The sequence below is a fragment of the Sturnira hondurensis genome, unplaced genomic scaffold, assembly GCF_014824575.4.
Source record: "Sturnira hondurensis isolate 20B ecotype Veracruz unplaced genomic scaffold, ASM1482457v3 Scaffold0004136, whole genome shotgun sequence".
Taxonomy (NCBI): Eukaryota; Metazoa; Chordata; class Mammalia; order Chiroptera; family Phyllostomidae; genus Sturnira; species Sturnira hondurensis.
The window spans coordinates 46,416,548-46,429,770 of NW_028076767.1; the positions used below are offsets into that span (position 1 = coordinate 46,416,548).

The 13,223-nt window shown below is 46.3% G+C and overlaps 1 protein-coding gene across 3 annotated transcripts in view; it reads left to right on the top strand.

Moving 5' to 3' along the window:
• The window catches only part of STK39 (serine/threonine kinase 39), a 283,196-nt gene that overhangs the window by 75,453 nt on the left and 194,520 nt on the right, over window positions 1–13,223 (top strand). The window lies entirely within an intron of this gene.

The following is a 13,223-nucleotide window of genomic DNA, read 5'->3' on the forward strand; positions in this document are numbered from 1 at the left end:
AAGGCTTATAGAATCATTCCTAAGGATTGACAGTCCCTGTCAATGCGTGCAGTCTGTTTTAAGAATGTATTTGGGCTGCCATGGGATAGAGTGTTGGGTTCTCAGGGGTGGCACGTTTTCCTGTTGTTCTTTCTTGGATCATCCTATAAATGTTACTTTAGAACATAGCCCTTTGATAAAGAGCAATTTTACTGTTAATTTTATTATTTTTTCTGCCTTTTAGATTGAATAATGGCAATAGTTATCTAACTGCAAGAAAAGCACTCTGAGAGTTTTTGATGAGTTTGAAAGTTGAAAACATTGTATACGTTTATTTAAAGTCCTTTGCTTCTCAAGAGGTTGCCTGAGAGAATTGTGAGCTCTTAAATTCTAGGGCTTACTTTGCTCTTAAATCTGATCCTGCCCGGCTCTTTGTGACGGCAGTTTGGTGTGCAGCCAAGGAAATGTGTACTGAGTTAGGGCATCAGCCGGGCCCCTTCCATGTATAGAACCTGTCTTTCATTTTGTCCTCGCTCTCGGAGGAACCTGGATGGCCTGGGGTACAAGGCAGCCATGTCCATATCCTGTTTTACCCCGTGTTCATAAAGGTCCGTCTCAGCAGGCCTCGCAAGGCTCAGTGCTTTTGGAGTTTTTGGCTGACCAGTCCTTTCCTGTAATGGAAAGGTGTTCAGTCTGCTGACTCCAGGCATGACGTATTATGAGCAGCATCCTTGGTGAGAATCTGTGGTTGAAGAATGTTGACGCTGGCCCTGTGTCGACTCGGCCTCATCTGCTGCTTTTAGTGAAAGAGCCCTAGTTTTTGGCGGCGGTTTAAGCTCTTCACATGAATTTAGTTATCAGACCAAATTTGATTTCAGTCCTTGGTCCCAGCTTTATTTCTCGACGTGTCTTAGGGTTCTGGGTTGTTATTAGAAGTGCGAGAGTTTCAATGAGAAAATGAACAGACACCCCACACAAGGATAAGCTTTGAGTCATCTCTGAGTTGTTGCTTGCCCCCCTCTGCATAGTGTTTAACTTTTACAACAGTTTGAGTTTTAAACCCTGCGAACCCTGGCCTCGTAAAACAAATGAAAGAAAATGACTCAGTAAACTTAATGAACTCTCAACAGTCGAAGCCATTTTCAAACCTCTTATTGTGAAAACTTTCAAGCATAGAGCAGAGTAGAGAGAGAATTGGAAGAACCTTCTTGGACCCATGGCCTGGCCTTAATGAGGATCAGTTTTCAGCCGTTCTTGATTCATCTGCGCTTTCCCTCTCTACTTTGGTGGCTCTTACTACTGTTGCTGAGTTTTGTTCTTGAGGCATCCGAGTTAGTGCCTGATGGATGTGTATCTTGTCCTTATTCTAAAGAGTGGCCCTTATTCCGCAGTTTGGGGGAAAAAATACTTGAACTGAACAAGTGACAACTGAAGAAAACGCGTGGACTTGTGGACAAAAGCTTCAACCCGTCCTGCACAGAGTGGTCTTTAAGAGTGCGACCTCTGGGGTTGTCAGGCTCGGCCGCCGTTCCCAGGTCATCACTTAGGCTCTGTGACCTTGCTCAAGTAACCTAAGCTCTTTAAGACTCAAGGAATAGCTAACCTCTTGTATTCCTTAAACGGGAATCCAAGTATAACCCACCTCATCTTTTTTTTCCCCCCCTGCAAAAATCAGTTGAGGCTTTTTACATTCAGTGACCATGACACTGGCCAGCCTGCATGTGATAGGTACGCAGTGAACGTCAACAGCTGTTGCTGTGCTGCGGCTGTTGCCAGTATTTACTTGTAGCGCTGGTACTCCTGTCACTGCTGATTACAACCAATCCGATCCCAGCGACTGTTCCGTGCCCTGCCTGGCCACCGTAGGTGCCTCGGATTTGTCTTGTAAGAGGTTTAACTCTGGGGGGCTTTATGAGTTACAAAAAGGTAATTCTTACGAATTATGGAAACTTAGACGTTAGCTTATTAATTTTGCACTAAGCTGATAAGGAAATACAACTAACTTTCTGTGTTTTGTGACAAAATGACCATTTCTCACTAAGAGGATCAAAATAGCAGTGAGCTGCCATTGAAACCTGGAGGTGGGTCCACCCCCACTGAGCTCTGCCATGCGGTCCCCTGCCAGTCACCTCAGCCCATTATTCTCGTCAGATTAGTGACCTGAGCTCCTTCTCTGGGCCTCCTGGAGCACATCCCCGTCTTCTCTCTCTCAGTGAGGACCCCCTGAGGTGGGAGCTCCTGACCATTTCTCTCCCTCTCAGGTGTTTGGGGTTTTTCCTCACTGTGGGCGAGGGTGTTGGGTGTGACCTAGGACACCCTTGCTCTGTGGGGGCTGCTGGGTTCTCAAGGGCATGTGTAGGAAGCCCCCACTTGGGCTGTTGTGAGGATTGAATGAGTCAGTGTGAAGTGCCTGGAACAGTGCCCGGCGTGTAGTAGGACTTTGTGTATGGCTACTCTGGTCTTTCCTTGGTACGTTTTTTGTGCCTCTGTCCTCAGGCTTGTGTAATAAAGAACATGAGCCGGGATTGCCATTCCCAGATGCATTGTGGTGGCTTAACAGGCATTTGTTTTTTTAATATTTTATTTATTTATCCTTAGAGGGGAAGGGAAGGAGAGAGGCGGAGAAATATCAATGTGTGGTTGCCTCTCATGTGTCCCCTGCTGGGAACTGGCCTGCAACCCAGACATGTGCCCTGACTGGGAATCAAAACGCGATCGTGTGGTTCGCAGGCCCACGCTCAATCCACTGAGCTACACCAGCCAGGGCTTAACAGGCATTTAAATTGCAATCTCTACATTCTTAGAGCTATGACTTTCGAGAATTCACATTTAGTTTCCTCCGTATTCTCTGACCTGAGCACAACATTGAATTCATACAGTATTTAAAAGTTTTTTTTTGTTTTACCTATAAAATAAGAATGTTGCTTTTTAAAAACCCTTGGAATATTTCCTTGGAACAGGTAGATGCTGCCACTGTCCCCATCTGGTAGGAGTTTGACTACTCGGTCAGGCATTCGGTCATGGAACGAAGACTGGACCTGGACTTGGGGGGTCTTGCGGCATCTGTGCCTGGGGGCGGGGCTGGAATGCAGACTCGAGGCAGCAGCAGGGCCAGCCTGGCTCTTCCCGTTGCTGCCTGTTATGTGCGAACAGATCGCACGTTGCTTTCCCTCAGGCTGTTTGTCCTGTCTTCCTACATCTATGTGCTCTTTAGGTCTCATATTTTGAAGTGAAAGTTAAGTGGGGGAGAAGTTTGCATTTATTACTTTGAATGTCCTGTTTGTTTGCCTTGAGAGTATTATTATGAGCATTGTTTTTAAAGAGAGTATTCTTGCTATTCCAATAGAAACCAGAATTTTTGTTCAAAAAATACTCCCTCTACTGTATGTACACATATTCCCTTTCTCAGAACTTTTTGTGAGGAAAGGGAAAATTAAAAGGCTTGGTTCAAACCATGAAAAACTCTTCCCCTGTTATGCAGCCAACAAGTGAGAATGAGGCTAATACACTTGGTTCTATTTCCAATGGTACAGATTTGTGGAAATAATGTATACTTTTTTGACTGTGGATATAAAATCAGGAACTACAGTCATGTGCATTGAGTGCTCCCTGCGTGCTAGGCCAGGTTCTGTGTGCTGATGCTTTGTGACTCGTTCAGTCCTCACCATAGCCCCAAGGGGAATGTGCTGTTTTTATACCCATTTTACAGATGAGAAGCTGAGGTTCTGAGGTTCCAGGTCACATGTGGAATAAGTGACGGAGTCAGGCTTCAGAGCCTGGGACTCCAGGTCAGTGGGATTTCTAGGAAATGAATCCCGAATCTGGATCAAAAGGATCTCAGTTTTGAGTAGAAGTCATTTAGCAATCACTATGTCTTCTACGTATCTGTATAAACTGATTTTATTTGGGGCTGGGAAACATAGTGAGCACCTTTTCCCTATTTTTCAAGTTGAGACACGCAGCATCATTTGTGAGGTTTTAGGAGAAGCAATCATCTTTGGTTTCATTTGGTGCAGAATTAAGCCTGGGAGTGACACCACACTCTTTTTCTCCTGGGAGACTTCAGGTTTGATGTCGTGAGTGAAAACCCGAGGACTATCTCCTCGGGGTTTGAAAGAAAATGCTTTACTTCTCAGTATTTCTTCTCTGCATGGACAGCCTGTGTGTATGACTTCCTGACAATAAACTTGGTTAGGATGCCTTGGTAAGTGTCATCATTTTTGCTGTAATACATGATAGAAGAAGTGGCTCTTTGAAAGTCATGCTTTTCCCACGGCCTTTGCATTTTGTTTTCTAATTTGATGCTCTGTCATGTTGTCAGGAAGAGCTTAGTGCTCAGTCTGGCAAGTGACTAAGCCAGTTTGTCCGGAATTCATGAGAGATGGTATTCTAAGCCAACAGAAATGCATATAAAGCAGGTACCTTGGGGATGGTATCTACAGGTACCTGTAGATATATTTATTTTAGGAGTCTTTTAAATAGTGATCCCTCTTAATGTGCTATGAAAATGTTGATTTCACAACATTTGTTTTCTAAGGAACTTTCTAAAAGCATATTACTACATTATATAAGGTAGGATTGATACTCATTTTTCACTCACTTTTGACTTTTTAGGTGTCTATGTGGGAATCTGAACTTCCTACCCCCCGTTTCTAACAGAAATCAGATCCGGTGCTGACTTAAGGCACCAGAACTCTAGGACATTATCATCACGTCTCTCTCCGTGTACCTGAGGCCACCAGGTCAAACGTAAGCACTAGGCTTTTCACTGTCTCAGGCACATGGGTGTGACTTTGGGTAGCATCTGGATTTTCTGGAAGGGAGCTACATCCTTAGTCAGCCTTTGAATACATTTTCAGTTGTAGCCTGCGTCTCAAACGACACAAAACCCTATGACTACAACTTCTGCCAGGAAAACGTGCAACCTGACTTGACTTGCTTCCAGCATCAGAGGGTGGCGTGCCAGGTGGAGTTTTTATGTCCATTGCTCCCAGGTTCTTTCGTTGCCCTTCTGCGTTCTCCACCTCCAGTACAGTGTACTTTAATGGGGGAAAGAAAGAGATTATTTCTTGTGTTGTAGGGAAGACAGGCTGCTGCTTCCAGCAGGTAGTGTGGGCTCTCTGAATCCAAGGGTCAGAAACCTTGGAAAGCTCCTCAGGTGTCACCCCCGATCGGGGGTGATGATGTCATCATAGTTACCAGACTGCTTGCGGTTCACTTCCTGGCTATTAACTTCTCACCCTGTAACCAAGATATTTAACCTCTTTGCACCTCAGTTTCCACATCTGTGCAATGGGAAAATGCCAGCGGGTTGAAGGAATTAACATCCATTCCAGTTTAGAATTAGTTCAGTTGCACTGCTTTTGTATCGCAGTGGGGGTGGTGCCCTGTAATTATGTAGGCTGTTGTAACATCACAAGGAGGCAGCTGGGGAGGCCTGGCTGTAGGCACCCTACTGACCTCTTGCCATATCATTTTGCTTTTTCTCCTTCTTTACCCCTTTGTTTTCCCTAATATTACCAGAGTGAAAAATCTACAGTGCCGGTCTGACCATGTAATTCCGCGGTGTCAAGTTAAAAACTGTTGCTGGTGGAATAAAGTACGAGCTTCCCCAGATGGCACATGAAGCCCCCACTTGTTTCTCCTGTTACCCCCCCTCCTCCCCGCACCGCTTTCTGCTTCGCTCCTTTGCAACCCCCCTTCTTTACTTGGCTCACTTCTCTTTCACGACTCATTTTGGGTCATGAAAGAGCCAATTTGGGTCAGGGAAAGAGCGTTCTTTCCTTGAGAAACGTTTTCCCACCCTTTCTCTAACGTCCCACCCTTACCATGTCTATCCCTTATTCTGGTGGCTTGAAAGTACTCTCCTTTACACACTCCAGGTAGATGGCCTGTGACACATAGTAGTGAACTTGGGTCTGTGCGTCCCCCCTCTTCCCTACAGGCCGTACACTTACCAGCAGAAAACTCTCCATGGCGTTCATCTCGATACCTCCCAGGAGTACCTGACACCCAGCAGGTGCTCCCAAACTTTTGATTAGTGTGATCTGAACCCCAGATGTGCTGGACACCCCGTCTCAGCAGGCTGCACCCACACACGGGCCTGACGGTGGCAGAGGGGGCGTGTGTCAGTCACAGCTGTGAGCTCACGCAAGTCCGAATGGATCAGCTTAACAGAGAAGGAGGCAAAAACATTTAAAATCATTAGGTATGTGTACTAGTGCATACTTTTAAGGCTGAAAATAGTTTTTTATGACCATTTTCCAGCTTTGATTTTAGGCAAGCTCTGCCTTAACCAGAGGACGATGAAGTGATTAATAATGTTGAGGGAGCGCGAGGCAGAGCGTGAATTAAGAGACATTGGGCTCCCTCAGAAAGCAGAGGACCAGTGCAGTCAAACCTTTGGAAGCTATAAAGTACTTTATAGTGAACCATGATATATGGTGTGAGTTCCAGGAAGTTTATAACTGTGAATTATGGTTTAACAAACTTGCCAGAGTTCCCATATATTCTTTTGGGGGCCAGTAAGTAAATAAGGTCTGCAAGTTGAGGTGGCCCCTGAATTGGGGGATGCTGGTCAGTGGTAACAACATATGGGAAGCCTCTAGCAGGAACTGAGGATGCAGTCGGTTCTGGAAACTTGGTGTTCCATTCCCTCTGCACACCATCGGTGAGAAATACTTGGGGAGATTTTAAGCAGCTTCCTGTCCCTGTAACAGCTGCCAGCAGTTGGAGTAACAGCTTTAGGGAGTCTAACCGGGTGAACCCAACGGGGGAGAACGGCTCTGCTGGCTGCCCTGCTGGACGTGTTCCTCAGCTGTGCGAGTTTCGCTGCGTGGGGGACAGGGCTGAGTCCCCAGGAGGAGTGTCTCGGAGGACGTAGGGCAGATGGCCTCAGTCGTTCTCCTCTCTTCCTTCCTCCCTCCCTTCCTTTCTTTTGTCCTGCCTTAAAGGGCCTTATGCATTGTTATGAAATTAAGCTATTTGTATATTATCATAAGCTGTTAAAGTCTGGGAAAAACAAGGGTTTTTGGACTGAGAGCAGAGCAATTTAAGTCAGTTCTCTGCTGGATCTTTTTGTTTTTAAATTTAAAAATTTTTACTGTTTTCCAGAACCTCCATGTATTAAAATGAAAAGTGGTCCTTCTGTGGTGAATAGGTGAACATTAGGTGTTGGGTTCCGTACCTCTTGGTGTGGGCAGCCAACAGATACTTCTTGAGCATTTACTGTGCTCCAGGCACAGTTGTCCGAGCTGATGTGGTGCCAAGCATTGGAGATGTTATGTCTACTCTTGTGAGTTTATAGTTCAGGTGAAACAGGCACTAAACAGTTAGCTATAGGATTTAATTTCAAAAATTTGCACGTGGATAGCAGTGTGTACACTTGAGGAATCTAAGTTAGCCACATTGGGTCTAGTTTTAATAGGTTGTTCTGGGAATAAATCCCGAATGTGTATTGTATCCGTGAAAGATTTAGGAATTAGTGTTTTTGACTAATAACATCCGATAAGTTACTGCATATGTCATAAGTAGTTTAGAGGTTTTTAAAAAATTAAATAGAGTTCACAAGTATTTATACTCCATGAATATGGTTTAATACTTAATTTTACAGGGTGCACTTCATACCAGTAGCCAAGCATTATCTAGCCCCCTGGGTTACTCACTTCCTCTCTGCCTCCGCCAAGCTCTTTGCTGGCCACGTGTCACCTGTGAAATGCTGTTCTTGGGTCCTCCAGTTTTCTTTCACCTGTGCAGATTGTGTGGCCGCCATGCAGGGGAACTCCGTAGCCCCAGACCCCACGTGCTGCCCTCCTTACGGTCTCCCCCAGCCCTTCAGAAGGGCCGTGACCAGTCCTTCTGTTGAGCAGACGGACAGTCGCTGTCCCTGGCGCTTCCCTTTCCTCTTACACTGTGCTGCCTGTCTGGTTGGGCAGCCGGTATTGCTGTGAGCCCCGGCTCCCCGCCCCACTGCCCCCCCGCCCCTCCCCGGGCCCAGCCACTGTCAGCTCTTGCCTGGATTAATTTGGTCACCTCCCGAGAGGTGCTCCTGTTCGGCGCTTCCCCTCTGTGCCCGATTCTGGCCCCCAGAATGACGCTGTTAAGCTGAGGGGAAGACTTGTCTCGTGCCTTTCCTCAAACCCCTGTAATGTCTCTGCATCTCAGAGCGAAGTCAGCAATCCCCACACCTTACCAGGTCTGGGTCCTCACTACCTGTTGACCTCGTGTCCTGCTTTCTGCTCTTCCTCTCTCCACCCCAGTCAAACTGGCCTCCTTGCCATGCCTGCTTTTGCCTCAGGACCTTTGCGTTGGCTGCTCCCTCTAGCTGGAGTACTCTTTTCAGTTCCCCTGTCAGATTCTTGCCTCAAAGGTCACAGCGTGAGCCACCCTTGGGTAAACTGCAGCTCCCCTACCCCTACTCCCTGTACCCTGATCTGTGACCGGTGCTCAAGGTGTGAATCCAGACCAGCAGCATCACCATCACCTGGGAAGCTTGATAACAATGCAGATCCTTGGGCTTTTTCACCCCCAGACCTGCTGAATCAGAAACTAGAGGTAGGGCCCAGCAATCTGCATTTTAATAGCCCTCCAATGTTCCGATGCCCACCGAGTCTGAAAACCACTGCTGTGTATTACACTGCATAATTTTGTTTATTGTGTGTATTACCCCTTCCTGCCCCACCTTGGTTTCAAGTTCACCTCCATGAAGGCAGGGGTTTCTGCTCTGTAGTCCCAGTGTTTAGGACCGGAAAGACACTTAGTAAAGGGCTCAGTTACCAGTTGTTGAGTGAATTATGGAACATATGACTCCTTGTTCCATAAAGGAGTGAAAAGCATACTGAGCAAACACGTGAAAAGCATACTGAGCAACAGAGTTTAATGTGTGATCCTCATATTTTAGTGACTTTTCAGTGTTACTAATTTTATTGTAGATGTATAGTTTTCTTGATCACAGATTTTAAAAACTAGAGATTCTTTGAAAATCCTTTGAAGCCCCAGCTAGTCCTTTGCAAAACTATGTGGAAATGATGTAAATTGTTGCTTTAAATACTTGTGGCAACTGGAATTCTGCTATTTTTAATCATCTCCCATAGGGCCCATCATCTCTTTAGAAGTGTACGGATGGGTTATTCTGGTTTATTGGAAGCGTCTAATAGTTGAGTGGAGATTTGTATGAAAAAGACCACCTGCAGATATATTAATATTGCATTGGAAATTTAGACTCATTAACATTTGATCTAAGTTACTCGTGCCTGTGTTTGTGGATAGGGCCCGCCCGAATCCCCATTGACTCCGGAGCATGCGCCTGCCTTGGGAAATGCAAATGCCGGTATAACGTACTCACCCTGTGCTCTCCTTACAGCAGGTCTATCCATTCAGTGCGGCAGGTCTGACAGATGAGGTGACTGAGGGCTGCTGGGCGACAGGGGGCTTATTTAAGGTCATTCTGAAGACTGTAAAAGCAGATCGCTCTCAGGTCTCCTGGTGCCACTTTCAGACCTTGGCTTAATTCCTTGCCTTTAGCCGGCCCCCTGCCCCTCCACCCCTCTGCCTTCTTGCCTCTTAACTCTATACCTTTTGACAGTGCAGCTGCCGGGAGCTCAGGGGTTTTTTTCCGCTGTAAAATAAGGAAGGTTGACAAGACTTTCTCCAAGGCCCTATCTTGCATCAAAATGTTCTGAGTGTCCCTTCATTAGCCTTAGTCTTGAATTTAAAAAAAGCATTCAAATCAGAGAATGGCAAGGAGGGGAGAGGAAGCCAAGTATCTGTCCTGTGGTTACTTTTATCAGAGCACCTTAAAAAGTATCCCTCTTGCCTCTCACTGGGGAGCCAGGGAATAATGGGTTTATGATTTGGAGATTATCTGTGGTTTTCCTTTATACACTGTAATTATCATGCTTGATAGAAAGTTGACCACTAGTGAGTTCTCGGTCTTGTCTGTCGTTGGGCTTGACAAAGCTGGCCCTTGCCTGGCACCTGTGGCCCAGCTGGCCTTGTATTGCTGCTCCATCCTTTGCGGCCCTCCTCCCTTCTGTGGCTGCCCCACCAGGCATGGCCTCTGCCTGCAGTCTCACCAGAAACTCACCTGCTCCGGGGAAGGGTCCTGTGGCTCTTACACAGATGGGCAGAGTGTCTGTAGTTTTCCATTGTCTTAAGCTAATGCTGTCCTCCCCACTGTGTCTTAATGAACAAGCTGTGTTAGTCAACTGAACCACGAGACAAATGTAAATTGACATCATCCACCACTTTGTCTCTCTCTCTTTGGCCCTTTTGAGCCTGTGTTGTCTCCATTGTGAGAAGATTGAGGAGTTGTGGGGAGAGAGGCAGTTTGTAGAGCCTTGGCATTTTTACCAAGCATCCTCCTGTTGGGTTTTTCTTGTTTGTCTATGTGCTTGTAAATTGATGTTGATCCCATGTACAAGGTGCAGGCAGGGGCTGCTTCCCCCTTATGCGTGGAAATAGAACTCACTCGAAAGAAACCAGTTGATGGGGATTTCAGGAGCCTGCCCACGTGAGATGTCAGTCAGGGAAAGGTTTGTTTCTTTGTGTCACTTTCATTTCAAAAGGAGAAACTCTACCTTTAGGGACTAAAAGGAAGATGCCTTCTGATTTCTTCTTTTGCTGTGAGGAAAGACTATGAAATTGTTATTCTCTGATGTTTCAGAGAAGGTCAGGACTTCCTCTCTCATTCATAGGTGGGAAACATGGATTGGGCCAGAGCCGCTGAGAAGTGACTCTCTGGGTCCCGGGCTCTGGAAACAGGGCAGGTTATGTTTTCTGAGAGTGAATGCCTTGGACACCATGCCTTGGGTGGGTGGGGGCTGCAGCCTATATAGAACCAAGCCAGGTCATTTGCTTGCAAGAAGGAATAAGTGGAATTGAAAACGGGGAGTCTTATGGAAGGAAAGGAGATTGGGTAAAGAGCGAGGGTTTCAGAAAACCTTTTTTGGTTCTGTCTGGTCCCTCTTGGAGTCCTGTCCCAGTCCGCAGTGAAGTATCCTGTCCCAGTCTGCAGTGAAGTGGTGTGTGAGTAATTGATTACTAATTGTAGACGAGGTGCCTACATAATTATTGTTGACTCACTCCAAAGATGAGCAGATTCAGTGCTATCACTTTAATGACATACCGATGCCCTGCACACAGTTGCATTTGGGGGGCTCTCGTGGTGGGAAGAGAAGGGTCATATTGCAGACATCTGTGCTGAGAACGATGCTTTCATGCAGCTGGTCTCCTCTGGGCCCTGGCACCTCCAGCGAACAGCTGTTACTAATGGACTGTTAATTAGGATTATGATTATAAATTATTTTCACGTATTAAAAAAAGACTTTGTACACATCTGAGTATTCCCATAGAGGTGTGCCATGTGTGTGAATTTGTTTGTCCTGCTTGACACATTAGAATCACGAGTCAGACAGTTCTTGCAGGGTGAGATTTTTCTTTTCAGTGCAGTAGTCCCCTCTTACCTGTGGGGCATGTGTTCCAAGACCCCCAGTGGATGCCTGAAACCACGGATAGTACCAAGCCCAATATATACTATGTTTCTTCCTACACATACATACCTATGGTCATGTTTAAACTACTCTTGCACTGCAGGGCCATTATCGAGTAAAATATGGCTTACCTGAACCCAAGCCCTGCCGTGCTGCGACAGTCAATGTGATGACTGAGATGGCCGCTGCGTGACTGGTGGGTGGGTGGCATATATAGGGTGCTTCCGCTAGACAGTGGGATGATTCACATCCGGGACAGGAAGGAGGAGGGTAGCAGGAGATTTTGTCACGCTGCTCCGATAGTATGCAATTTAAAACCTATGGATTTTTTCCCCTGGGATTTTATTTCTGGAATTTTCCATTTAATATTTTTGGACTGTGGTCAACCACAGGTAACTGAAGCTGTGGAAAGTGAAATCCAGGATAAGAGACAATTACTGTATTGCCCTTGTACTTACTGTGTCATAAGATACATGAATGTGCACTAAATTTTTTTCCTGCTACTACTTTCTTTCCACTCCTGTGGTTTCTCCATCTCAGGAGTGAAGGAGGGAAGCTGTGGACTGGCTGCACTTAGAGGGTGTCCAGCAGTACGGAGTCAGGTCACCACAGCCCCTGGTAGGAAGACAGGACTCCCGAGGGGTGCGTCTCCAGCTTGCACGTTGAATCAGCTGGGATCTTGCCACAATGCAGATTCTGATTCACTGGGACCAGGGTGGGACCAAGATTCTGCATTTCTCCAAGGCTCCCAGATGAGGCTGATGACTTTGGTGTAGGCACCCCACTTAGAGTAAACTCTGGAATGTTGAAGATGCTTTCTCTCTTGTTTTCTTAGAATTGTATCCTTCTGTTTCTGAAACATCTAAGTATAGCCCCAAATAGGAACAATTGGCAAAAAAGTAAGCTAGAGTCTTCTTGCAGTGTTTTTTACCCCTTGAGACAGCTGTGCATTTATTTGTTTGATTTGTGCCCCTGGCATTAAAAGCCACGCTTAATAGTGGAGCTGTTTAAAACTCCAAAATTGCACAGTGCACTAAATTGTTTTCTTGCTGATTTTTTACCAAGTCCTTTTGGGGATTGCAGTCACTTTGGCCTGTGATGCAATGCTTAACAGCCGGGGAGCAGTCAGGGAGTATGAACAAACATGGCCGGACTGGGGAAGGATGGGGCTGTAATAGTTAAGCCTTTGAGTACAAATACCAGAGTGCTTGACTGGCAGGAGATTAAGCAATGTGGACATTTAATTGTCTCACGTAACAGAAGTCTCGGGCATTCGTTTCTGGGGTTGGTGCAGAAGCCCTTGGATGTCGCGGGGGTCGTGGGCTCTTTCCTACTTCCTGTGCTGCACCCCAGTCATGTCAGGCAGCTCGTGATCCCATGGGCCGCTCTTGCTCCCAGCATGACATCCTCACATGACAGTGTCCCAGACAGGGAGGTGAGAGGGGAGCAAAGAGCCTTATAGGGCAGTTCTTGTATTCAGGAGGAAAATTTCCCCACAGAAGCCTGTGCCATGCTTTCCTCGGATCTCATGGGCCAGGACTAGGGCAGACCCTCAGAGCAGTCAGTCATGGGAGGAGCCAAGCCCCTTGAATGCCTTGGTCACTACATTTAAAACATTATTGTTTTGGGTAGGCGTCAAATACTGAACACTACAATATTGCTGAGACCCTAAAATCTGTATTCCCTGCCTCCCATTTTGTAGCTCATGAAACTGCTGTTCAAAGAAGCTACGTGAATTTGCAGGGAGTGTAACTG